The 27853-nt window shown below is 37.7% G+C and overlaps 1 protein-coding gene and 1 pseudogene across 7 annotated transcripts in view; one reads left to right on the forward strand and one right to left on the reverse strand.

Moving 5' to 3' along the window:
* Positions 1-27853, forward strand: part of TENM3 (teneurin transmembrane protein 3) — a 433328-nt gene that overhangs the window by 224044 nt on the left and 181431 nt on the right. The gene's annotated exons all lie outside the window — the stretch shown is intronic.
* LOC132006488 (T-complex protein 1 subunit zeta-like) lies at positions 9770-27249 on the reverse strand (annotated as a pseudogene).

The following is a 27853-nucleotide window of genomic DNA, read 5'->3' on the forward strand; positions in this document are numbered from 1 at the left end:
AGTTCATTTCAGAAACAGCAGTGGAGTCCTCATCAAGTTGGTCAACTACCTTAATAGCATAATTAATGAATCTGGAAGAAAAAAAATACTATAGGGGTGCCTGGGTGGCTAAGTTAAGAGTTAAGACCTCAGCTTGGGTGGTGATCTCAGGGTCCTGGGATCGAGCCCCGCATCGGGCTCTCTGCTCAGGGGGGAACCTACTTCTCCCTCTCTCTCTGCCTGCCTCTCTGCCTACTTGTGATCTCTCTCTCTGTCAAATAAATAAACAAAATAAAATAAATATATGCTACATAAGTTAGGAGAATATATTCTGTTTTAAACACTAACAGCTATGATTATCATGCACCTAAGTAACACAATTCTTTTTTTCCAGTTTCGGCTATCCTTACAATTCCTCAAATACTCAGCAACCTATAAGGTATCTTAACAAATTGTCCTAATACAGAAACATTTCGAAACCATTATCAACATGGCTGAAACCTAATTTCTTTTAAACTGATACATCCCTCAAGCTGTGGCCGGTGCCCAGTAAATATGTGCGGTGCCCAGTAAATATGTGTGGAATGAGTAAATGAACCATTACCAAATGAGTCTATTCAGCTCCCACAATTAAAAAGATAGTCATCACTTTACAGCCAGATAGTGTCCCAAGATCCCTGGACCCTCGACAGGCACCCAGGTTAATCTTCCTTCCACTTCTTTTCTCATAATAAATCCCTTGCAGCGGGCCTCTGCATAGCATTACCACGTCAAATAAAAATTCTCCTGCTTGGATTTTAAAGTCATCAGCTGGTCCCACTGTTGGTCTACCCAGAACTCTCTCTTCATTTGCCTTCCAAACCAGTATCATTGCTCACCTCTTGGTCGTATGGCCCCATTGACTTACCTATATCTTAGGTTCTCCTTTTGGTTTATCGAAGATGTAGCCTACGTTTAAAGCTTTCCGAACTAAGCCCAGCACAAAGCAAAGGTTTCCTGAATTGCTTTCCTCATATAGTTTGAGTTTTTTAAATTATCTTTTTGCACTTGCCTGAGATGTATGGTCTAGCTGCTCCAAGTATATAAGTCCTATCTCCCAAAGAGCGTAAGCTCCATTAGACCAATCAACCTGTCTTCTCCTTCTGTATTCCACAGGACTTAAACATTATTGGGGAAATAAAATTTGAACTTGTGGTTTGGCAGCAGTGAACCATTGCTGATTCAAGAAGAATACATTTATGAAAACAAAGTTGTCTGTTGTATGCAGGATAGACAGGCGTGGAGGGAATCGACCGACAAAGATGTCAACATACAATTTTTTACAGGGTTTATACTGAGTCAGCAGACAGGGGTTTTTATTTAATAAATGAGGGGTAGAGAGGGAAAGATGATGGGGTCCGGATAAGTGAGGCAATGGGAATCCAGTGGAGGGTACATAATCAAGGTGCATTTTTATAATCGGCTAACAACAGATTTGTTGATGCTTGAATACAGAGGATCAAAGAGGGTAATAAGTCAAAAATGTCACCAAGCTTCCGAGTACAAAGTAATGATTTCAGTGGAAAAGCAAAAATGGTTGAGAAAGGGACAATGGGTTGGGTACGGAAGGAGTGGGGTGACGTTAGCTTGGGCAGATTAGCAACTGGAGAAGACAAAATATGAGTCCTTTAAGGCACGTTAAGGTATGAACGATGACGTTATGTTGGCTACAGTGGATTATTAAAATCATGTCCACAGATTTGAAAATCCCCCTCCCCCATATAGATGTGCTATCTACATTAGTCTTCAGGGATCACACTTTACAGTGTTTTTTTTTTTTTTTTAATCGCATTGGTTTATTCTGAAGCAAAGTTGTTAAGGTAGTCTGGTATAGAGAAAGTTAATTGAAACACTCATACTAGTATAATTTTGTTGTAATTCTCATTTCAAATTTAATGGATCGGTGCCTGTTAGAAAAGAGGAGACACACTAGGAACTAATTTACCTGTGAGAAGGCAGAGGAGCAGAGGCTGAAATTCTAGTTCTTTGAAGAAAATTACAGGATGGGGTTTGTTTTTGCTATTTGCTGTTTTTCTCCCTTTGAATAGGATATAACTATGCTTGAGGACCATTAGAGGACAGAAATCAAATCTTAATCAGTCTTGATGATTTTTCTTTTTCAGTTTAAAAGAAAAGTTCAAATTCACTTTAAAGCCTAGGGAGTTTAATTAAAGTAAGTAGAGACAAAAGTACTCTATTGAGAGCTGTCATTTCTCTTAGTACGACACTATGAGGAAGTGGTGATGCAACATGGAGGCTTAAGTGGGTAGAAGAAGAATAAATGAAACAAGATGGGATTGGGAGGGAGACAAACCATAAGTGACTCTTAATCTCACAAAACAAACTGAGGGTTGCCGGGGGGAGGGGGTTTGGGAGAAGGGGGTGGGATTATGGACATTGGGGAGGGTATGTGATTTGGTGAGTGCTGTGAAGTGTGTAAACCTGGTGATTCACAGACCTGTACCCCTGGGGATAAAAATATATGTTTATAAAAAATAAAAAATTAAAAAAAAAATAATAATGTAGCGTAATGCTATTTTGGAAATTTGGTTCTTTCCTTGTCTTTTGTCTTGTTCTGACTCTCTTCTGTATTCTAAATGAAAGGGAATAAAGCCCTTAAAGGAAGGTACTCAACTAAATTCACCGTCTCCTCCTGTACCACATTATCGCTGACCTCAGCTGTAGTTCTTTGAAGAAATAACCCTTGCAAACACTGATTTTGTTTTGTTTTTTTACTTTCCCTTTCTCTTTTGTTTGTGAGCCTCTTTTACCAACAACATTTACAGGGTTCTTCCCAAAGAATGTTTCCCCCCAATTAGGATGAAAACGAGATCATTATGTGACCGTTTCACCAGGAGCGTCACTTCCCTGTTTGACAGCTCCATGAGTTCAACCCGGTTCTAAATGTTCGTATTTCTGACTTGCCTTGAAATCAGAAAGTGTTTTCATTAATGCTAGGGCTTTGTGAGCTCCAGGCTGGAATGAAGAAGGCATGGCAGACATCACAGCCTCTTCTGGGAACTTACCTGCCTCACGACTTCGCGACAGGGCAAAATGTTTACCGCTTCAACCTGATGGCTTCGCTTTGATTGCTAATTACGTGTGGCACGGTTTTGAATCTAAAGAGTGTTTCGGGGGTCACTTTTCATTTTGGGGTGCATGGTGACGTGTTACCTGTAACTTGGATTTCACGATCTCTGTTGTCTGAAAGTTAATTAGTATTCTTTGTTCGACTACCTTCTCATTTGCGTAGGTTTCAGTGCATCCGCCTTTGTCACTTGATTTTGGTGAATATCTTTTGATCATATGATCGTTTTAAGGTGTGCTCCATCTAATTGCATTGGCTTGCAGAAAGCCGATCATTAAATATAATTTGTGCTTTTACTCTATTCTCATACTCTGTTTTTATAATGTATGTAAGTAAGGTAAAACCATTAGAATTACTCAGTATTTTAACATGATAGTTTAAGAGGTAAGAAATTATAAGGGAAGCAGATATTATGTTGTTTTGAGAGTTATCTATGAAATTGACCCTAGTTTGATGTCCTTACTACAATATAAACCGTGGCAGTATATAATGAAGGCAGGGAGTTAAGGAGTTAACAGTTCTTTATAAACCAGAAGGCCATTAACTTTTAATAATGCCGTCTCAAATATTTGTCTGTAAATTGTGGTGATAATCAAAGATGAGCCTATGGGATTGTGCTTTGTAGTACTGTTTGATTTGATAACTCTGGTAATCCCTTAAGCACGTTAGGAAAAATATTTTATGCTTACATTAGCAACTATTGTGAGTTTGTAAAATAACCTTGCAACCCCAAGATGTATTATAAGGACAAGAAGAAAAGCAATTATATCTCAGATTTTGTGGTGCAATTTTTTTTTTGAATAATTACTTTTAGAAAAAAATTTTTTTAACTTAATACATTTTTGTTTCTCACTGTCAGAAAGAAATGAACGGCTTCAGAAAAATTAAAAAATGAGACAGAATGCTGTCTACATCTGAAAGATGTTGAACTCTTTATGAAACTGGAAAATAACATCTGAATTATTTTTTATCTGCATTCCCCATTTAAAAGGCTGTGCAGTTTCTCTGTATTAAAACAAGACTTTCACTCTCACTGCTGGAATGTGGTCTCCAGCTCTGCCTTAACTAGATGGCACTCCGACCCCAGACTCAAAATAAAGCAAGTATTTCTTCATTTAAAGTTGAATTTCTAAAAAGTTGAAATAAAATAAAACTGAATTTCTACAGTTCTTTCTTTTAATGGCGGTAAAATTGATATGTAACAATATGTAAGTTTCAGGGGTTCAACATTCCAATTCAATAGCTGTCCGCCCTACAAAGTGGTCAACATTGAAAAGCCAGTTATCGGGTGCCTGGGTGGCTCAGTGGGTTAAAACCTCTGCCTTCGGCTCAGGTCATGATCCCAGGGTCCTGGGATCCAGCCCCGCATCGGCCAGGGAGCCTGCTTCACGGATCTCTCTGCCTGCTTCTCTGCCTACTTGTGATCTCTGTCTGTCAAATAAATAAATTTTAAAGAAAATAATAATTTAAAGAAAATATAATAATAATAATAAATAAAAGCCAGTTATCCTTCTCTACTGTAGAGTTGATCCCCTTCATCCATTTCACTTATCCTTTTCCTTCTTCCCCACCTGTAACCCCAATCTCTTCTCTATATCTACACGGTTTTGTCTTGTTTGTTCATTTTGGGGTTTTTTTGGATCTCCCATATAAGAGAAATCATACTGTATTTTTCTTTCTTTTTTTTAAAAAAAGATTTTAATTATTTATTTGACAGAGATCACAAGTAGGCAGAGAGGCAGGCAGAGAGAGAGGGGGAAGCAGGCTCCCTGCCAAGCAGAGAGCCCGATATGGGGCTCGATCCCAGGACCCTGGGATCATGACCTGAGCTGAAGGCAGAGGCTTTAACCCACTGAACCACCCAGGCATCCCTGTATTTTTCTTTCTCCATCTGACTTACTTCACTTAGCGAAATACCTTCAGGGTCCGTTGATGTGGTTGTAAATGACAAAAGTTTGTTCTTTTTTATGAGTAATATTCCATTCCATCTCTCTCTCTCTCTCTCTCTCCATCAGACTTACTTCACTTAGCGAAATACCTTCAAGGTCCATCGATGTTGTTGTAAATGGCAAGAGTTTGTTTTTTATGGCTGAGTAATATTCCATTCTCTCTCTCTCTCTCTCTCTCTCTTTCTCACTCTTTCTCTCACACACATACACACACATGCACCCCACATCTTCGTTATTCATTCATATACTGATGGACATTTAGGTTGTTTCTAGTTTGGGGTACTGTAAATAATGTAGTGAACATAAGGGTGCATATATTTTTTTGAATCAGCATTTTCATATTCTTCATACAAATACTGAGAAGTTAAATTGCTGGATCACATTGTAGTTCTTTACGTGATTTTTTGAGGAGACTTCATACTGTTTTCCACGGTGTCTGTACCAATTTACATTGCTACCAGCAGTGTACAAGTGTTCCCATTCTCTATATCCTTGCTAACACTGGAGTATGGATTCTTTGGAAAAATGTTTATTTTCTCCCATTTTTTAAACAGGTTGTTTTGTCGGGGCGCCTGGGTGGCTCAGTGGGTTAAGCCGCTGCCTTCGGCTCAGGTCATGATCTCGGAGTCCTGGGATCGAGTCCCACGTCGGGCTCTCTGCTCAGCGGGGAGCCTGCTTCCTCCTCTCTGCCTGCCTCTCTGCCTGCTTGTGATCTCTCTCTGTCAAATAAATAAATAAAATCTTTAAAAAAAAAAAACAGGTTGTTTTGTTGTTATTCAGTGGTATGAATTTTGTGTGTATTTTGGAAATTAATGTCTTGTCCGATACATGATTTGCAAAAATCTCTCATTCAGCAGGCTGCCTTTTCATTTTGATGATGGTCTCTTTCACTGTGCAGAAGCTTTTTAGTTTGAGGTAATCTCATTTATTTATTTCTGTTTTCCTTTCCCTTGCCTTTGGAGTCAGATCCACAAAATATTGCTAAGACCGATGTTCAGTGTTTTCCTTTAGGAATTCTGTGGTTTCGGGTCTTACAAGTCTTTAATCCATTTGAATTAATTTTTGTGTGTGGTGTAAGATAGTGGTCCATTTTCATTCTTTTGCATGTGGCTGTCCAGTTTTTTCACCATCACTATTGAAGAGGCTGTCCTATTTCCATTGTACGTTCTTGGCTCCTCTGTCATAAATTAATTGTCGATATATGTGTGTGGGTTTAATTTAGTTCCATTCCACAGATCTGTCTCTTTTTATACCAATACCATACTGTTTTGACTCATGGTATAGTTTAAAATCAGGGAACATAATGCTTCCAGTTCTGTTAGTCTCTCTCAAGATTGCTTTGGCTTTTCAGGATCTTTTATGGTTCCATAAAAATTTTAGAATTACTTGTTCTAGTTCTGTGAGAAATGCCATTAGAGTTTTGATGGGAATTGCTTTGAATCTGTAGATTGCTTTGGGCGTGATGGACATTTTAACAATATGAATTCTTCTAATCATGAGCATAGAATATCTTTTCATTTATTTATGTCTTCAGTTTCTTTCATCAGTGTTTTTTTAGTTTTCAGTGTACAGATCTTTCACCTATTAGTTATATAAATGCTACAGATTTTGAGATATGTTGATTTTGAGTCCTGCTACTTTACTGAATGTACTTATTGTAACATTTTAAAGATTTTACCTTAAAGATTTTCCATATATAGTATCATGCCGTTTGCAAATAATGACAGTTTTACTAATTCCTTTCCAATATGGATACAATTTTATTTCTTTTTCTTGCCTAATTATTGTGACTAGGAGTTCCAATACTTTGTTGTTGAATAAAAATGATGAGAGTGGGCGTCCTTATCTTGCTTCTGATCTTGGAGAGCTTTCTGGTTTTTACCATTAGGTATGATGTTGAGTAGTATGCATAACTTTGGGTTTGTCATATGTAGCCTTTATTATATTGAAGTATATTCCCTCTGTACCCAGTTGGTTGAGTTTTTATCATAAATGGATATTGAATTTCATTGAGACTTTCTTTGTCTACTGAGGTGATCCTATGGTTCTTATTATTTGTTTTGTTGATGGGCTATATCACATTAATTGATTACAGATATGATGTTGAACCAACCCTCATTCCTAGAATAAATTCCACTTAATCCTGGAACACAATCCTTTAATGTATTATTGAATGAAGTTTCCTAATATTTTGTTGAGAATTTGTATGTATGTTTGTCAGTGATACTGGCCTGTAATTTTCTTTTTTGGTAGAGTCCTTCTCTGGTTTTGATATCAGGGTGATGCTGGTTTCATAAAATGAATTTGGAAGTGTTCCCTCTTTTTTAATATTTTGGAAGAGTTTAGAAGGATAGGTATTAAATCTTCTTTGAATGTTTGGTAAAATTCACTGGACCATATGGAGCCATATGGTCCTGGACCTTTTGTTTGTCAGGAGGTTTTTGATTCCTAATTTAATCTCTTTACTAGTAATCAGTCTCTTCAGATATTTCGTTTCTACATGACTCAGTCTCAGAAGATTATATGTTTTTAGAAATGTATTTATTTCTCCTAGGTTGTCCGATTTGTTGGCGTCTAATTATTTGTAGTATTCTCAAATGATCTTTTCTTTTTCTGTGGTGTCAGTTGTAACTTCTCTTTCATTTCTGACTCTATTAGAACACTCTGTTTTTTTCTTGGTCTAAAGGTTTGTCAGTTTTGTTTATCTTTTCAAGGAACCAGGTCTTAGTTTCATTGATCTTTGTTATGTCCTTTTTTCTGTCGACTAGGGTCTTTGTTTGTTCTTTTCTTAGCTCTTTTATGTGTAAAGTTAAATTGAGATTTTTCTTGTTTGTTTTTGTTTTGTTTTGTTTTGAGGTAAGCCTGCATTACTTTGATCTTTCCTCTTAGAACCACTTTTGGTGCATCCCCAGATTTTGATAAGTTGTATATGTTTGTTAGGTCTCTAGGTATTTGTTTATTTCTTATTTGATTTATTCATTCATTTACTCATTGGTTATCCGATTTTTACATTTTTGTGATTTTTCCAGCTTTCTTCTTGTAATTGATTTCTAGGGTCATACCATTGTGGTTAAAGAAGAAGCTTGATAGAATTTCAGTCTTCTTGAATTTATTGAGCCTTGGTTTGTGGCCTAACGTGATCTATCCTGGAGAATGTTCCATATGCACTGAGATCAATGTGAATTCTGCAGTTTGGGGATGGAACGTGTATATATCTGAGAAGTACATCTGGTCTAATGTATTGTTTAAGGCCAATGTTTCCTTAGTCAGCAGTACTGTCTTAAAGCTAATATTTCCTCTTCATTTTCTTCTTGACAACATGTCTACATCAAAACTGACAAAAATAATTATCCCTGTATAAATTAGTACGGAAAGCTTCAGAGTCTTTTTCCCTGACCATTGCCAGAGTTCTTAATTTCTCAGAACTTTCTTTTCTTGCTTATGAAATAGGAATTATACCAACAGCTTATGGTGGCTCTGAGAGTAAATAAAATAATGTATGTGAGTACATAGCCTAATCAATATCATAAACTTTAATGAGTATAAAATTTCTTCTGTAGATTTCTCCCTCCCAGTGTGGCCCCCACTTTTGCATTTGGGTCTATAAAGTTACATTAAGCCTAGATTTTTTTTAAAAAAACTCCCTTTTAGATTTATAACTTCTTTGTGAAATTACTGGGTAAAGCAATTTAGTTACGGTTAGCAAAAATAAATAAATAAAGTAGAGAAACATGTGTAGTTCCTTTTTCTTTGTTTTTCCTTGTTTCTTTTTTGTAGTGAAGAACATTTTCTTTTAGGCACACAGTTTTGTGAATATCAGGGGTTAAAGGAATTGTTATAGACTGGATATGGATGTGTTGGAATGCTTTAGAAAATCGATTCTCGCTAATGGAGAGAACGTTTTTAAAGTGAACTATTGCCATTCCTTCAGTGAACCACATACAGCAGAAAAAATTCAAGTAAACATTGAAGGAGAGGCAAGCTCTTCCTTATAGAATTAATGAGAATTGCAGTGATCTGCCGTGGGGAATTGGAATTCGAAAAACCTCTTCCATGTGCGTTATTCCCTAATGTGTAGAACCAGATAAGTAGACTCTAATTTTAAATGTGCAATTATCCAAACAAGATGAATGTGCAGGGCAACGCTGGATAAGACTGTCGATCTTCATGTTAATATTTTTATTCTCCTTTATAACAGACATATAGTTGGCAAAAGCCACATGTCTGTGAGATCCCTGAAGACCACAACTAACTCAGGAGAAAGGTAGCCAGCTTTATCTTACATCAAAGACAGAGATATAGCCCGAGGGAGACACATCCCAGAATAAGCTCTTTATAATGTCCTTTATAATGTCTTTGGTCAGTGTGTTTTATCTTTAGGAGATTGTTTTGTTTTGTTGTTAGAGGAATACTAATAACAAGTTAGATCACATATGCTTATCTAACACACATTTTTTAGATCGGGGAAGCTACAGGCAAGCATCCTGCTTCTTGGTAAAAATGGCCTGCTTTCTGTATGTACACTGCAGTGCAATTTTTAAAATGTTGTGATTATAATTCCAGAACACAAGAATGTGAGTAGGTGCCAGTGTTTTCTCCTTTGTATGGGAAATGCCTTTGAAAATCATTTGAAGCTTGGACAAAAATTCCATAGCTCTGTTCTTAAGAGCACTGTGTAGAGTCTTCATGAGTCAGATACAGGGAAAGCTTCAGTTCAGCCTTCTAGAGAACTCACTGTAGCTTGCTCGGTCTCATGAACGGGGAGAGTGTTGGCAGCCATCACTGTGCAGGAATGAAGGGGGGGCTTCTTCCCACAGTGGTTACGCCATATGCCAACGTCTGCGGCTGCCATTGGCTCACCTCTGTTTAAGTGCGCACCTCCAACAAGTTGACCTGATTCTGAATGTTCTGCTTTCACTTTAATTTCAGTTAGTATTTCTGGAAAGTCAAGACCAGAGCGCTGAGCAAGAACCTTGGGAATAATGACCAACGCATTCGCAAATGCTTGAACTCCAAGTTGGGCCCTGCCCTTGACCAGAATTAGAATCGGGGCTTCTTCCATTGCCAGCTCCACTGCCCCAAAACCTGGAACCACCCAGACATCAGCCATAGCATTTTTAACAGCCCTCTAGCCTTCTCTTACTGCATCCTTGATTTGAGTGAAGATGTGCTTACTTGGTCCTTTGACCAGTCATGTGACAGAGCGGGGATTGTTACATTTCTTACTGAAGGTCAGCTTTTCCCAGTATATACTCAGAGATGAAACCTGCACGTCCCAAACAATCAGGATTTAGGTCATCAAAAGACTTTGGACTATCCCACCACGAGGAAGAGTCAGCCTTTCTATACTTCTCTTTTTAGCTCTGCATAGAGCTGTTATACCTTTTTTTTTTTTTTTGCAAGAGCATCTAAGGAAAAGGGTCAGTTCCCTTTTCATTAAATAACAGATCTTTGAATCACCACAGACTTTCTTTTTTCAGTTCTGTCATGTTTTTAATTGTATCAATGAATTTTCTTTCAGCTTTTACTAAATTCTCTCTCTTCTGAATCCTTGTTTTAAAAAAAGCCAGAATCTGATGCTGCTGCTTCTTCTTTTTTTTTTTTTTCATATTCTGAGAACACATTATACGTATAAGGACGTAAGAATCTTCTACTCTTTTCTTCCCATCAGGACACCATGCCCTTTGGTCCAAAACAAGATCTCTGAGTAAGCTTGTATTCGTTTCAGATTTATGTTTCATGTCTATAATCTCAGCCATGAAAAGGTCAGTAGGTTCATCTTGTTTTGTAACAGCCAAAATGGAGGCCGCCACAACCTCTGTTAGGACTTCAGGGCGTTAGTATAGAGAGATATTCTGCCAAAACACCCGTGACGTGCTGTCCTTGTCCATCTATTTGCTAACTTTGACTTCTTCTAAAAGCTGAGGTACCTGTACCTTTGCAGACTCAAATCTGCATGTTGTTGTTCTAAGATGAAGACCTTCAGAAATGTAGACATCCACCTGTTCGATCCGCTTTCCAGTGATTAGAAACGGTTGAAAATGGTACAGTCGCCGCTCATGTCATCCAGGGCTGTTGTTACGTGGGCTATTAAAGAGGCTGTTGGATGGCCAATTTGCGTTTTAGGAAGCAGCAAGTTGTCATGTTTAGTAAGCTTGATGTCTCTAGAAATGGGCATTTTCCTGGCACCGTTAGGCTCCAAGTTGGTTCTCAGAGCGTCCTGCATCCTCCTGGGCTGTGCTGATGTTAACTGCATGTGCTGCCTGGGCTCAGGCACCTTGGCCTTGGAGTTCAGGGTCTTTGCAGCCACCATAGCTGACACAGCAGAGGAAGAGGAAGGGACCAGGCCTGCAGAATGCCCAAAACCTTGAGTAGATTTAAATGTCATGAAATACAAAGTGATAAAGCATAACAGCATTTGATATTTGAAGTCAGCAACCAAAGCTTTAAACTGTATGTATGTGCACACACACACACACACACATGCACACACACACAGACACACACGCACACGTGCAGACACAAACACATACACACATGTAAAATGCTCTAGAATTGTAGAATTTTTTTTTAACTGGGAAAGGGTATTAGAAATCATGATCTATCCCTTAATTTTATAGATAAAGTTAATCAAGGCTGAAAGAATAGAATATGTTAAAGGTGGATACAAGGAGTGTACATATGTTGATATATATTTATCAAATATAAGAATTTCTTTTTTTCAGTTGTATCCTTCTAGTTTATATATAAAGATTATATTTATGACACTGGGTCTTTAATAAATGAAAGTGAATTCTATATGATAGGACTGAGTTTTAGAAACTTTGAAATTCATGTCAGGATGCTAATTTCTATTAAAATAAATTAGTAATTATATATAAAAAATAAAATTCATACTTTTGCAGCACAAACCCAGTTAGCCTTCAATAGTTAATATATACTACATCCACATGCTACGTATTTTCCTTACTAGGCAGATAAGGCACATGCTCACGGATGAAGGTTTTTGTGAGTGATGTGTATTTGGCACCTATTTTGCTAATATTAGAAGAAGTGATTTAGTAAAATATTTGGGAAAAAGCAAACATATTCAAGAATGTGCAAATCAAGCACAACAGATTCAGGTAGGAGAATTTTTTATTGATAAGTAAATTCTAATAATACAGATTTCACCTCTGTTTTAAGAATCTTTATGATTTAAAAAAAAAAAAAAAGAATCTTCATGATTTTTAACAGAACTGCCTATGTATTGGAAACCCTAAGCAGTCCTTCCGAAACCTGAAAAAGATTTGTGAAAACAGCTTACAATAAAAATCACGCACGCTTCATAAAACACTACTTGATACATATCACTTGCACCATTAGGAACTAAACGACAAAGGATGTAATTTCAGTTCTGGCATGCAATATTAATCGAAAGCCTTTAAAACATCTTGCTGATGGGAACTATGACAACGTGACATTGAAGAATTAGGAGCTAAAGACATTTATCTTAATCAGATTTTCAAAGTAAATGCCATAAAACACAAAGTTGTTTCATTCATTTCTACATTTGCACATGTGTCGGTGGGAGCATCATTTTCTTGTGTGTTGCTTTAAAGGCAAAGAGTACGAACTCAGTACCTGAGAGTATGGGAAGAACCGAAGCACATTTTAGCCCCTCTGCACACATAAGGAATGATTTCGGTACTAATGTACATTTGTTCCATCTTTTATGCTAGTGATACATTATCCTCAGCAAACACTCTAAATAATATTGGCGGATACTTTTAAAAAAATATTTAGGGGGGGCCTTGGGTGGCCTAGGCATTAAGGCATCTGTCTTTGGCTCGGGTCATGATCCCAGGTCCCCTGGATGAAGCCCCTTGTCAGGCTTTCTTGCTCAGAGGAGATCCTGCTTCTCCCTCTCCCTCTGCTGCTCCCTGTGGTTGTGCTCTGTCAAATAAATAAATAAATAAAAGCTTTAAAAAGAAATTTAGGTTGTATTTGCCTTAATAAGTTTAAAAATGAAAACAATGTTTTTAAAGACTTTTTTGTAGAAGGAAATTAAGAAATTATCTTTTGGATATACTCACTATATGTAAACATCTTCTTTGGCAAAAAAAATTTCTATTTTTTATATGTGTATATGAAAATATATATATAATATATTTGATAAAAATATTTTTATTGCTTTAATTGAATAAATGGTGAAAGTCTGGAAAATAAGACTTCACATTAAAATAATATTTCATGGGGCACCTGAATGGCTCAGTGGGTTAATGCCTCTGCCTTCAGCTCAGGTCATGATCCCAGAGTCCTGGGATCGAGCCCCACATCGGGCTCTCTGCTCAGCAGGAAGTCTGCTCTGCCTCCTCCCCCCACCCCCGCTCTCCTCCTACTTGTGATCTCTGTCAAATGGATAAGTAAAATCTTTAAAAACATTTTTTTTCACAGTTTATAAGAATACTTTAATATACATTATCTCTTTGAAACCTCCATATAAGAGTGATGATTAATCCCATTGTACAGATGAGGAATCAGAGAAGTTAAAACAGGAAATTGATTTGCTCAAGCTACAGTTGCTAAATTTTAGACAGGGAACTTGAACCCACGTGTTACAGGCTGAACGTTGGTTTCTCCCCAGATTCCTATGTTGAAGCTGTAAACCACCCCCTCATGCGACTATATTTGGCGATAGGTTAAGTCTAAAGAGGTACTTAAGGTTAGGTGAGATGGTAAGGGTGAGGCCTTGATTCCACAGGCTTGGAGTTTTTCTAAGGAGAAAGACTAGAGAGCTAGCCAGCTCTGCCCAGTGAGACACCGGGAGAAAGCAGCTGTCTGCGAGCCAGGAAGAGAACCCTCACTAGAAACTGACTCTGCCGGGCCTTGATCTTGAACTCCCAGCCTCCAGAACGTTGGAAAGCAAATTTCCATTTTTTAAGTCCCCCAACCTGTTTGTTACAGGAGCCGGAGCGCACTACTGTGCCAGCTCGTGTTTACCCTTCTCCGCTGTAAATTCATTTATCTCTTTAACGGAAAATTTTAATAAACTGGTCCGAAAATGCTTGTGGATTCATGAAAGGAAAGATCAGAAGATCCATGGAAGAGTATCTTAGGCACCTGCTTTCTTTTGAACCTCTGCTGTGAGAGGAAGGTTTCTAGTGGCAATTAGCATCCTATATAAAGTCCGAGCCTTCCAGCTTCAACAAGCCGTGCTTACTACTATTTTAAAAGGCACAACAAAGCCTCAGGAAATCCAGATCATTAATCTAAACAATAGTACCTTGCATTTCTGTAGTACTTTGCAGTTCTTTTTCCTTTCTGTTGGTGCTAAGTCATTACAGCAGCGGAAATATTCACATTGGGAAGAGGGCTCTTAGTGCTGCATACACACAAAAAACTACCCCAGAATTATTAACAGGGGAGGGGCATTCACTAAATATGCAAGTGTCAGCTTAAACTAGGACTATTTCCCTTTTCATCAAAGAGCATCATTGCATGGTTTCCACCTAACAGATCGCCCTCATTGCACATCCCAAGAAGGGGAAAGATACTGTGGGTTCTGTTCGAGTTTTTTTGCATCTACATAATATTTAATGTTTGCGGTAACACCCTTCCCTGCCTGGACACCATCATGTGATTGGAAGGAAACTTAAAAATTTTTTTTCTGTTTCAGTGAAAGGCATTTGTAGATAATGTGGACCCAATAAATTGCAGATAACAAATACAAAATCAAATAATACGCTAGGGGAAAAGTCAGTGGCAAAGTTAGTATTTTGGGGGAAATGAGGTTGGCAGTGTTATTGGATACTTTCTGAGTGTTTCTTGATCGCTTTTTTTTCCCCCTATAGTTGCTGAAATATTCAAAAAAGAAAAATCAGAGAAAGGTTTCAAGTAAACTGAATCTTTTTTTCCTAAAATTGATTAACTATAGTTTTTAAAATGCATTATAATTGCCATCGTAACTTTTAAGAGACTGGTTAGTTTTCTTTTAAGTTTGAAAGTTTCCTGCTGGCTTTTATTTTTTTCAGTTGTTTCCATAAGCAATTTTAATATCAAAATCTGAAATAAATTTAAGTTTGATACAAAGTGATTTTGACTATATGTACCTTAAGATGTTACTAGTTACGATATGTATAATACAGAATGGTTTATTTTAAAAATAAACATTATTTTTAATATTCCTAACAAGATAATAAGGTAAGATATTTCTGCCATGAATTAATGTGGTCAAGTTCTCATAATACTTAAATCAAAATAAAGTGATTTTTTTTACTGTATGTCCCTTTAATGTTTTATATGTATAACTGAAGATAATATGGGGCTTTTTATTACCTTAAAAATTGAATATTCATAATGTAATTTAATATGTTTCAAGAAAATAGTATTGTAATACCTAAAAGAATTTTAGAACTAAAAAACTTCAGAATTCATTGCCTGAGCCGACCATGCCCCCAAACACCATTTTTTTTTTACAGAAGAGAAAAACTGAGCCCCAGAAGTTAGTTGATTCATAAGAGGTTACGTTCAGTTAAAGCTAGCATGAAACCCTATGTCTCGTGTTTCCTTTTTTAGTGCTTTCTTCTGTACAAGATATCTTTGACAAAGAATATATTATCTGAAAGGCATAGCAAATTTGCATTATTTGGAATATTAGAGCTGCTTTTCTTATTCTTTAAAGCCATTTGTTATAGTGCAATAGCTTTTAGTTGCTTTCTAGCCTGTGCTTATCCATATTACAGATGTGTGCTTTATTTATATCATATCATGTACTCCACTTAAAGTCAATAAAATTTAATTGCATTAAAATCAAATGCTCATTAGGTAATGTGAGAGGAGAGAAGCATTTATTGATCTTATGTCAACAATTCTTTATTGTCAAGATGGGGATAGCATCTTCCCTTTTTGCTTATTCTCTTAAGAATTATTATTCTTAAAAAGTAAAGTATTTTAAAATGGGTAAAAGAATAGCTTGAAACATATACTGAGATATTTTGAAGGTATTTTTAATCCAGGTTTCTATACATGTATAATAGGTAAGTTTTATGTATGTTTCTATGAGAAATGATTATGCAAAATTAAGAATTCCATAGAGGATAAATCTGTGGCATTACTAGGGTTAAGTATAGTAAAAAGATGAACTGTTTTAGCAAGGAGAAGGTAGGCATTTACATTTGTTTCCATCCCCTGAAATAAGTTAGGGTGCTTAACTTTTTAGATTAGCTGCATGTTTTTGAACAGCAACCATAGAAGTCAGAATATCTTCAAAGAGAAGTTACAGCCATTTAAAAGAAGTTTCCTTTTATAAAATATAACCCCCCAAAACTGTCATCCAATAACAAAGAAAACAATAGCAGGGATAATTTATATGAAACAACAAGGAGATAAGTAAGTCCATGTTCTGTATAATACGACAGCCATAAACATGGTATTAGGAAGTTTGGAAAAAGCTGTTTAGCTCTCAAGAAAGCTCTGTTCTTGCCTTATGCAACTCTCTCTGGATATATATTGTGCTCTTTTATCATGTCTTCTTTTGTCTTAGACCTACTCTTTCATATTTAATCACTCTTCATCTTTCTGATGCCATCTGAGTGATTTCCTCAGATTTCTTTTCCAATTCTCTGGTACTCCTTACAGTTGTGTCTAATATACTCTTTAAACTATCCAGTAAGTGTCTGATTTCAATGGCTGCATTTCTTATCCACATTCTACTTTTTTGAACCTTCTTTTTCTCATACTATCTTATTCACATGGTTTTCATTTCCTTAAAGTCTTTGATCATTCTAAACATACTTAAGTTTTATCTGATGGTTATATTATCTGAAGTTTTGGGGGAGATCTGTTCTGCTGTCTATTTTGTCTATAGATTTTGGCTCAGTGTGGATTGTTTCCTCTTAAATTTTGTAACTTCAGACTGTAAATTTATTGAGAGCTGTGTTTTATTTGTGGAAATCCTTTGTGACTTCATTTGAGAGCATGTTCTTTTAAAGAAGTTTTGCATTTGTTTCTGCCAGGTCCCCCAGGGAGGAGCATTGCACTTTTAATACTAATTTATTGGCTTGGAGTTCCAGAACTACGTTCAGAGTATAAGCTTCAGCCTCATATGACAACCCTAGGGAAGCCTAAGCCAGTGGTTAAAATTTTCAGGAGTCAATTTCTTGCCCATGCAGGGATTAAGAAACACAGCGAGATTCCTTTTTTTTCCACTTGCAATGAGAATTTTAAGTCTACTCTTAGACTACAGGTATGGCGCTTCCAAGGTCTCATATACATAGGGGTCTCGGTAACAACTGACGTGTTATCTCTTGTTTCCTCATTGGACGTTACAAAATTTCAGAGACAGGAAGATCTCCCCAGATCACCTGCTCTGAACAATTTTTCTCTCCCTTTGGTTTCTTGCCTATTCTTTCTTTCTAATTCATTTATGTTAACCTAAATATAAATTGAGTGGTAGGATAAGATTATTGGCTGTTTAGTTTCCTGTTACATCCTCAGCACCTGGAACAGAGTCTGGTACCTGTTAGACACTCCATACTTACTGAATGAATCAATCCAAAAGGTATTTATTATATTTTATCCAGAACTTCCAGCATTTTGTGGCAAGGGAATTGATGGGTCATCCAGATGGCCACATGGTTTGAAAGAGAAAGCACAGGGAACTCTCAAAGGAAAAGAATGCAAAGATTTAAAGTCTTTAAATCTTTCTTCTAATCCTCATTTCAAGCTATCACCCTAGGGAAACTAAAACCAAATTCTCACTAACTCAGTAAGTACAGTAAATCGGTTCATCTGTGCTCACTGAAATTATACCCTCTGGACAGTGCAAGTCTTTCTTTTGTATCTTCTGTCTCTAAGGTTTTCATACTCAAATGTCTTTATATAAGTTATCTTGCAATCAATTGTCTGCTCCTGAAGGTGATAAGAACAATACTGTTTGTTTATATAGTATTTTATTGTTTTTAAAGCACATTTTAAACTTTCATTTGATTTGCATGTAGCTGTGTGAAATGTTTAAGTGACATGGCAAGTGAAATGTTAAGTGGTGGAAATTTTTACATGGTGCCATATTATTTTTAAAAAATTTTATTTATTTATTTGATAGAGATTACAAGTAGGCCGGGGGGGGACAGGGGGGCAGGCTCCCCGCCGAGCAGAGAGCCTGATGCGGGGCTCGACCTCAGGACCCCAGGATCATGACCTGAGCCAAAGACAGAGGCTTTAACCCACTGAGCCACCCAGGCACCCCTTTGGTGCCATATTTCAACCAAAGGCTTATAAAGTTGCCTCAGTGAACAACCCACTTTCAAAAACTTTTCTTTTTTTTTTTTTTTTTTAAGATTTTATTTGTTTATTTGACAGACAGAGATCACAAGTAGGCAGAGAGGCAGGCAGAGCGAGATGGGGAAGCAGGTTCCCTGCTGAGCAGAGAGCCCAATGCAGGGGCTCGATCCCAGGACCCTGAGACCATGACCTGAGCCAACGGCAGAGACTTTAACCCACTGAACCACCCAGGCACCCCTGAAAAACTTGTCTTATGTGAGAATCACTAGATAAAATAATGAACCAGAAGAACAAGTTTATGTGAAAGTAATTTCCTGAGTGAGGTGAGGCCTTTCTTTTCCAGTTTCCCCGTTCCCATTCTAGAAGGTTATCTTATTAGTACAGCATTGTGGTGGGGAAAAGAGAGGAGGAGTCACCCTGAATATCTAAGTATTTGTGCCCTGATATGAGCTCCACTGAGGTGTGGTCTGACTAAAAAGATATGTTTCCCTAATTCAAATTTTCCCCGATTATAAGGAAAAGTCTTGCTACTTTTCTTTCCTTATAGGGAAATAATGACAGTTAAATATCTGTAACGTATATATGAGATTTTCTGGGTAAAGGAAAAAACTGTGTATAATTTACTATTTTCAGTGTCTTAAAATTTTTTGAACTTATATTACAGCCTTCCCAGTACCTCTTGAAATGTGGCCAGATGAAAGAGGTGTTGTTATCTAACTTTACCATCAGAATTAATTTCCATAAGGTCCCAGAATTAGTTGATAATGGAACATAAGATTAAGCTAAATCCAAGAATCAGAATGGGATTTTAAAACTCAAAAGCTAACTATGATTTTGTCCTTGTACCTTTGGAATATCTACTCCAAGCTCCAGTCACTACAGTTAAAATTAATATGGTAATAAAATGTATAACAACACAAAGTTGTTTTCTTTTGGCAACCTGTTTAAGGGAAGAGGTCAGCTTCGAAGAAAATTCGGGTTTCATTTATAACAGGTAGAAGAGGGTTAAAGATAAAGCCAGGAGATGAAGTGAGAATGAACACATTTTACAATATAGAAACAAGGGTTTTAGCCCCATCTTTGCTAACCACCAATAAATGGGTTGGCTCCTTCTAAATGTTTGTCTAGTTCAACATGGTCTGTGTATCATAATGTTAAACTAGTAGAGGACCAAAACCAGAATCTATTCCTTTATCCAACTTGCAGGTGGTGGTGTCCAAGGGGACACAAGCTGTAGGCAAATGACTACCTAGAAGGTGTTTTGTCTAACCACACTGCTCAGGGGTTCAGTGAAATTAAAAATGTTTTTGTCCTTTTGTGTTTCTTTCTCTCTCCCCCACCTCGGCCCTTCCTCTTCCTTCCCCTCCACGCCAGTTTGTCTTTTGTTACCAGACCTCACTCAAATCGCAAACAATTGGTTTTTTTGTTTGTTTGTTTTTAAAGATTTTATTTATTACTTATTTGACAGAGACACAGGGAGAGGGAACACAAGCAGGGGGAGTGGGAGAGGGAGAAGCAGACTTCCTGCTGAGCAGAGGGGCCGGAGGCGGGACTCGATCCTGGGGCTCGATCCCAGGACACTAGGATCATGATGTGAGCTGAAAGCAGCTGCTTAACAACGGAGCCACCCAGGGGCCCCGCAAACAATTGCTTTAATACAACACAGCGGTCAGCTCCTCAGCCCTATCCCCCTTATGAAGTGGGCTATTTCTTCTCCAGGGCGTTTGCTGCCCCATAACTGAGATCCAGGGAAGGAGGAGGACAGACTCAGGAAGGAAGCGTGAGGCACCGAGCAGTCAGAGCTCACCTGTCACCACGACTCTTATTTTCAGCCCCTCCCACATGAAGAGGCGCGCACGCGCGCACGCGCGCGCACGCGCATGCTCAGAAGCCGACTTTAATCCCCAGCTTTCGCCCTTGGGAGTTCATTTCCACTGTGTTCCGCAAAGGCCACCGCCCAAGGCCGTAAAGCCGAGAGGAACTGGGGCTGAATTCGATATAACGGTCTAGAAACTGCTTTTAATTTAAAAATACACACACACACACACACCACACCACACCACCCCCGCCCGCCGGGGGAATATGACCAGATCTGATTTTTTAAAAACAGGCATCTCCTACACGACCTTTTAATAATTCTTGACTTGGTTCTGTGGTCACACGACATGGGAAGAAGAGACTCAGGTTGACTTCACAACTGTGGGATAGAATTCCCTCTTCCGTGGGAGCCCACACCACGTGCGTTTATTTCTGATTCTTGGGATGTTTCCGATTCTTGCTTTGGTACCTGTTAAAGGAAAAACTTTTTTCCCGTTCGGACATACTTGACTGTGTGTCCTTGCGTCTCGGGATCATGGTATCAATTGCTAAAAGGCTTCTCAGTTATACTTGGTCCTTGAACAACTTGGGTCTGAACGGTGTGGGTCCATTCAGACGAGGGTGGTTTGTTTTTTGTTTGTTTCCCAATAAATACAACCCAGTGTTGTAACTTTCTTATGATTTTCTTTTCTCTAATTCTCTTTTTTACAAGAATATAATACGTAATACCTATAAGATACAAAATATGTGTTCATCGGCTGTGTATGTTATTGGTAAGACTTCTGGTCAAAACAGGCTATTAGTAATTAAGTGCATTAGGGAGTCACAAGTAATACTCGAGGTTTTCTACTGCGCAGGGGGTCTGTGTCCCTAACCCCTGTGTTCCGGGGTCAGCTGTACTGTTTTCCGTCACGATGTTCTTCCCTGAAGGGAGTTCTTTCTTTTCTACCCTGAATAAGTAACTATTTATTACTTACTATATCTTTCAGATCCTGTAACTAAGCACTACAAAATAAATGAAGCTCAGAGAGATAGATAACTTACTCAAGAAAATAGGGCCACTGAAAAATAAATATCCACATGATTGTCATTTTCTCTATGGTACCTTTCCCCCCCCAGTGATCATAATAGCCTCGTTGCTATTACAGAGACATTGTCACAACTTTCTTTTCTTCCCCCTGTGGAGTGCTGTCAGTATGCCTTACATTTGCTTAGAATGGGGGTTTTATAAGTTGCTTAAACTGGAATCTGCCCCTTTATCAGAGAGCTTCTGTGGCTCCTAACACTTTCATGATTTCTCAACACACCTTACTCAGTGCATGCCATGATCCAAGTCATGACCCCATGTCAGTGGATCTGAGGTGACAGCCTTAAATGACACTATTGGGCTATACATTCTTTGGTGGCATGGGGCTGAGCAAAATGACCAAAGTCTTACCTATCTAATATTTATCATTCATGTTATGTGAGCTGGGACACCTGGGTGGCTCAGTCGTTAAATGTCTTCCCTCAGCTCAGGTCATGTTCCCAGAGTCCTGGGATCGGACCCCGCTTCAGGCTCACCTGCTTCTCCCTCTCCCACTCCTCCTGCTTGTGTTCCCTCTCACCCTGTCTCTCTCTCTCTGTCAAATAAATATATAAAATCTTTAAAAAATAAAAAATAAAAAAATAAAATTATCTGCCGTAGGGACGTCTGGGTGGCTCAGTCAGTTAAGCATCTGCTTTCAGCTTAGGTCATGATCTCAGAGTGTTAATTTAAGATCGAGTGCCATGTCTGGCTCCCTGCTTAGTGGGGAGTCCGTTTCTTCTCTCTCTACTCCTCCCTACCACTCGTGCTCTCTCCTTTTCTCTCTCTCTCTCTCTCTCTCTGTCTCAAATAAATCTTTAAAAAAATTTTAAAAATAAAAATAAAAATCATCTGCTATCACTTATGTTTACCAAATAAAAACGAGCAGCTGCTAGGCTGTCATGAAGTTATATGAGTAATAAGAACTTGAAAAAAGGTAGAAAAGAGGAGTGTGGCGAGTAAAGACTCTCGTCGAGTATAATAATTTCTACTAAGCATAATGAGAAGAATTTCATTTTAAAAAGGGAGGAAGAATATTTTGAGAAAATAACCTAACACCTTTTCTAAAATACCTAATCCAGATAGGTATAGGAATACAAGGAAGACATAACTGTGTTGGGTAAAGCTGTAATATGTATGTATTTTATTTATTGTTTCATATCTTATACATTTGTATTTTATATATTCATATTTATTTTAGGTAATCTTCCCATTATTTTCACATCTTAGAAGGTAGATTTTGACTACTGGAACCTCTGGTGCGGTTCTGGAGAAATAGTCCTAAAACCTGAAGTCTGGGGGAAGTAACATGGCGCCTTGCCTGTGTGGGATGAGCCCTGAAGGTGCCATTATTGCCTACTTGTTACTGATCAGCCAGCACATTTCTAGGAGTCTTTGAAGTACAAGGCTAAGTGAAAATACTGAAAAAATCCAAAGAAATTTAACTTATAGTCCCTGCCTTTCAGGGTCTAAGAATTGAGGAGCTAAGACAGGTTGCAAATGACCTTGCAATTAAAGGTCCTATTGGCAAGCTCTGCACTTTACCAACTCAATGTTCTCTTCATTGAATTCTTCACAAAGTATTCATCCATCAAATATAGATTGAGAGAATGAATATTTATTTACTGACCACATATCTACCCATATGTGCTTCTTAGAGGTTCCAAGGTGAATTCGATGTGGATCCTGCCCATATAGATTTGAACAGGAGACACGAGACCTATACAATTAATTGTGACGGGGAGATGAAAAGAGCCATGAAAAAGGCTCAGATAAAATACTCTAAGACTCAGAGAATAAATAACTGATTTCTATTGAAAAAAACAGGAATGTCCTCTTTCTTAGAGCTTGAAGTACGTAGGGTTTGGATAGAGAAAAATGGAGGATAATGTCTTTCCAGTTAGAAGCAAATATGCTTATGCGGAAAGGTGTATACACTGGGTACAGCAAGCTTGATGAGAACAAGATACATGGGGGAACATTTGCAAAACTATTTTGAGGACTAACTCAGGAAAATATGACTTTTGCCTTCAGAAAGTGCATTTTATGTTTTATAGGTACGAGAAAGCCCTTTGGAGTTTCTAAGGAAAATGATATGTTCAGAGCTGTGCCTCAGGGACATTAAACCTGGTAACTCTGAGGTGTAATTGTCCCCTCTATGAGTTGTATCCACAACTTTCTCAAATCTATAGGAATCTTGTATCAATGAATCAGCCTAAAGCAAAGGCCACAGTTGGTGTTTTGGTTGGTCTTAATGTGGATCTGGTTACAAGTATTAGATTTTAAGTGCTTGTCTCCAAATCTGACCCTACTCTGTTTCTTTGTATCCATTTTTGTTTTTTTGTTTTAGTAGGGAAGGGACAGAGGGAGCAGGAGAGAGAGAATTTTAAGCAGGCTCCACAACCCTGAGATTATGACCCTGAGATTAACCCTCTCATAACCTGCAAAGGTACCTCTAATTTGACAGAGATGTAGATACTCTTTCAATTTTTCATGTCAAGACTCGGGTGGTTAACTGACGGAGCCATCCAGGCACCCCTCTTTGTGTCCATTTTGAACCCGAGTCATAAAATTTTTCCTGGATATTCAGTTTTTCTTCCTCTGTGGACTTAAAAGAAAATTTTCTCTCTATTTTCAATACCAGTAATGGTTAATGCTTTTCTCAAGCAAACCTTGTGATCTTAAAAACATCCCAAATCAGGTAACTGATCATGTTTCCCTTTTTGTGTTGACAACTAGATAAATAATTTAGAGCCAGATTTGTATCCTGCTTTAAAAATGTACAGAACTATACAGCAGGCATTTTGTCCATTTGCCTTAGATCTGGCTTTATGTTATCTTTCCCACTTTATTTTCTTTTATTCTCTCTTTCTTCCTTTCAGTCTATGTTTAATTTTCTTTTATCTTGTTATGCTTGATAAATTTATGCTGTCTTGAATAAGTGGGTATAGATACATACTTCCACTACTTCTTACATCCTATAAGCCCAGATCCCTAGAGGCAATGTGCACCTCCAAGGGAATCCTCAGATTTTGCCTCTGTGGATGCTGCAGAATTTAAATTTCTGGTCATCCATCCCATCTCACTCAGAGTCTGCATTTATTCTCTTCCATCAAATTTTAGAGTGAATCCAGCTTTCATTATCTGGATTTGTTTTATAGGAAGACCTCATGATTATGCAGTCAGATCAAAAGAGGTCCCAGCAGACAGAACACATTGTGCTGAAATCACCTGGATAAACAATTGAAAAGGGCATGGATCTTTTTTTAAAAAAATTTTAATTTTTATTAGCATATAATGTATTATTGGCCCCAGGGGTACAGGTCTGTGAATCGTCAGGCTTACACACTTCACAGCGCTCACCATAGCACATACCCTCCCCAATGTCCATAACCCAACCACCCTCTCCCTCACACCCCCGCCCCCAGTAACCCTCAATTTGTTTTGTGAGGTTAAGAGTCTCTTATGGTTTGTCTCCCTCCCGATCCCATCTTGTTTCATATTTTCCTTCCCTCCTCCCATGCCCCCTGTTGCCTCTCAAATTCTTCATATCAGGGGGATCATATGATAATTGTCTTTCTCTGATTGACTTATTTCACTTAGCATAATACCTTCTAGCTCCATCCACGTCATGGCAAATGGCAAGACTTCAGGGTTTTTGATGGCTGCATAGTATTCCATTGTATATATACACCACATCTTCTTGATCCATTCATCTGTTGATGGACATCTTTCCATAGTTTGGTTATTGTGGACATTGCTGCTATAAACAAGGGCATGGATCTTTGCATGATGTCTTGTTCATCATAAGTTCTTGAGGAAGGCTTGCCAAATGAATGAGCGAACCTAGAGAAGGCCACCGTAGTGCTAATTAGTTTTGAAACCTTAAATGGAAATTTAAGAATCCTTTTTTTTTTTAAAGATTTTATTTATTTATTTGAAAGAGATCACAAGTAGGCAGAGAGGCAGGCAGAGAGAGGGGAAGAAGCAGGCTCCCTGCTGAGCAGAGAGCCCGATGCGGGGCTCGATCCCAGGACCCTGGGATCATGACCTGAGCTGAATGCAGAGGCTTTAACCCTCTGAGCCACCCAGGCACCCCATAAGAATCCTTTTTTAAAGATTTATTTGTTTTGGAGAGGGAGTACATGTGTGAGTGGGGAGGAGGGGTGGGCAGAGGGAGAGCAAGAATCTTCAAGCTGACTCTTCGTTGAGCGCAGAGTCCAATCTGGGGTTTGATCCCAGGACCCTGACATCATGACCTGAGCTAAGACCAAGAGTTGGCCGCTTAACTGACTGAGCCTCCCAGGTACCCCAAGAATAAGAATCTTTAATTCAACATATTTAAATATGTGATGATGGCAATAGATCTTAAAATCATTTCATCTTCAAGAACAATCTTAATATCCATGATGTTTTAGCCATTACATAGTACTTTCACTTGTTGACTTAGCATATCTTTGGAACATAGAGGCTTGATAAATGTTTGTGGGCTGCGTGACTCAGTAGGTCATCGAATGAATACATGAGTTCATTTCACTGAATCCTAAAATTAAACTAATACCTACATGGGACGGTATTATTTTCCACATTACAAATGTCAAGACTGAGACACTATGGTGATGCCTCACAGAGTTAGAAATTAAATTTGGTATCAACCGCTACTCCACACTGCTCTCTCCTCTAGTTAATAGAATATCCAATACATAATTTATACATCATATGTATAGTATAGTTCCATTTTTTCATGGAGCCATGCTTAAAAACATGGCATCATTTGACATATCCCTCTGCTTCTTTTTAGACTCAGTCTTAACACTTCTTCCTTTGAAATGTTTCAGTCATTTCTTTGTTCCCATTGCATTGACACTAACCTAGTTAAGGCCCTTAGCTTATTGTAAAATAAATATATACATGCATACATACATATATATGTATATACATAATACATATACATGTGTGTAGATACATATATGTATGCATGTATCTATTTATAAAAGCAGCTTTGGAAATGCTCCCCAAAGACATCCATAGATATTCTAATCATATGCACTAATGCTGGAGAAGACAAAATTAATCATATGGTACCTGAGTACTAAATCTTCTTTGAGTTTTAAACTACTTTTTTTCTAACACGATTAAAACTGTATGTGCTAGTTTAGCCCTCTCATTACTCCAAGGGTACCTTTAATTTAATGGAGATGTAGATACTCTTTTTTAATTTTTCATGAGCACCAAAAGAATGGACCAAGCAAGATTTCTGTAGTTTCTTGTATAGGGATCCTCAAGAACAGAGACTGTGCAAGAAAGTAGCTTTATTTCGTACGTTTCGATATTGTCTCTGTCCCTCTTTTCAAGAGTAAGAAATTATTAGTTGTTAAGTGATATTATGTGGATTGTTAGAGACCATTAGAAATACACGGTAATTACTGATATTATGTGCTATGGGAGGAGTTATTTTAATTATTGTGCCCTGTAAAGAGGTTTGATAATACATGTTCAAGCTTTTACATATCAAGTATTCATTTCATGCAATCAGAATTGCAGCGTTAGACTCTATTTGGCATAACAATTGCTGCTGGAGTTCACACAGCAGATGAAAGATAGCCCCTGTGTTTCCTATTCTCTTTTAATACGTGCATTTATATTAATAACATGATTTAATAGATCACTTTAAAATTATATTGCACTTTGAACTGCCTTTAGTCAAAAATTGACATCTTCTATGTGTGGAACCATAATAAGTTTAGCATTAAATTAAGGAGTCGTCTGTTTGTTAAAATGTGGTGTTTGTGAATTCTAGCATGTCCAGAGGCAGGCAATGAGATTGAAAAGTCAGTCTCATGTTACATTAATTTGTAAATTTTAACTTACGACTTATTAAGCCTTAGGGAATTTCTCCACGGCTATGACCTAGCATTGGGTTTATATTTTGAAGTTGCTGGATCCCTTACGAATGTGGTTTTGAACACAATATTTGTACCGCTGACATAGTGGCGTGAGTCGCTCTGGTCACCTATGAATTCCTCTAAAATGTGGTTATACTGCATGCTGTGAAATTGGAAAATCTGTTCTGTGTGTGTTCTAATGGATGTTAACGGTCATTAAGTATATGAGTCTTCTGACGTCGTAATCAGATGTGATTCAGTCTGTTAAATATCCATGAAACAACATCTGCTTCACAGAGTGACCTTCTGCTAAAGAATACTTAGCGTCTATTAGTGGATCATAACGCAGATCTGCCTTATTTGAAACGCACTAAACTAGAGTAGTCTACTGCTGTTTAGCAACTAACTTGTAATAATTTATTGCAGTTAAATAAAGCTTAAAAAAACGCCATTAAATAATTATAGGGATTATATGCATTTCGAAAACCTTTGTGTTCCATGGAAATTACCCATTTAATTTCAGGGTTGGTTTGTTAAAAAAAGCTGAAGTCGAAAGGCACATTAGGGGACCTGTCAGATACTGTTTTCTGTAGGTGTTAATAAAACCAGATGAAAAAAAAATCTGAAACAAATTAAAACCAAAACCAATTTTACCATCTGTTGTATATTAATTAGTACTTCGTGTATCAAGGGTAAACTTGCTCTTAGAGAATGTCACTGAACACCCGCTTAATAGAATAATATGCAAATTTATTAGGTTATGGAT

This window comes from Mustela nigripes, chromosome 18 (assembly GCF_022355385.1).
Source record: "Mustela nigripes isolate SB6536 chromosome 18, MUSNIG.SB6536, whole genome shotgun sequence".
NCBI lineage: Eukaryota > Metazoa > Chordata > Mammalia > Carnivora > Mustelidae > Mustela > Mustela nigripes.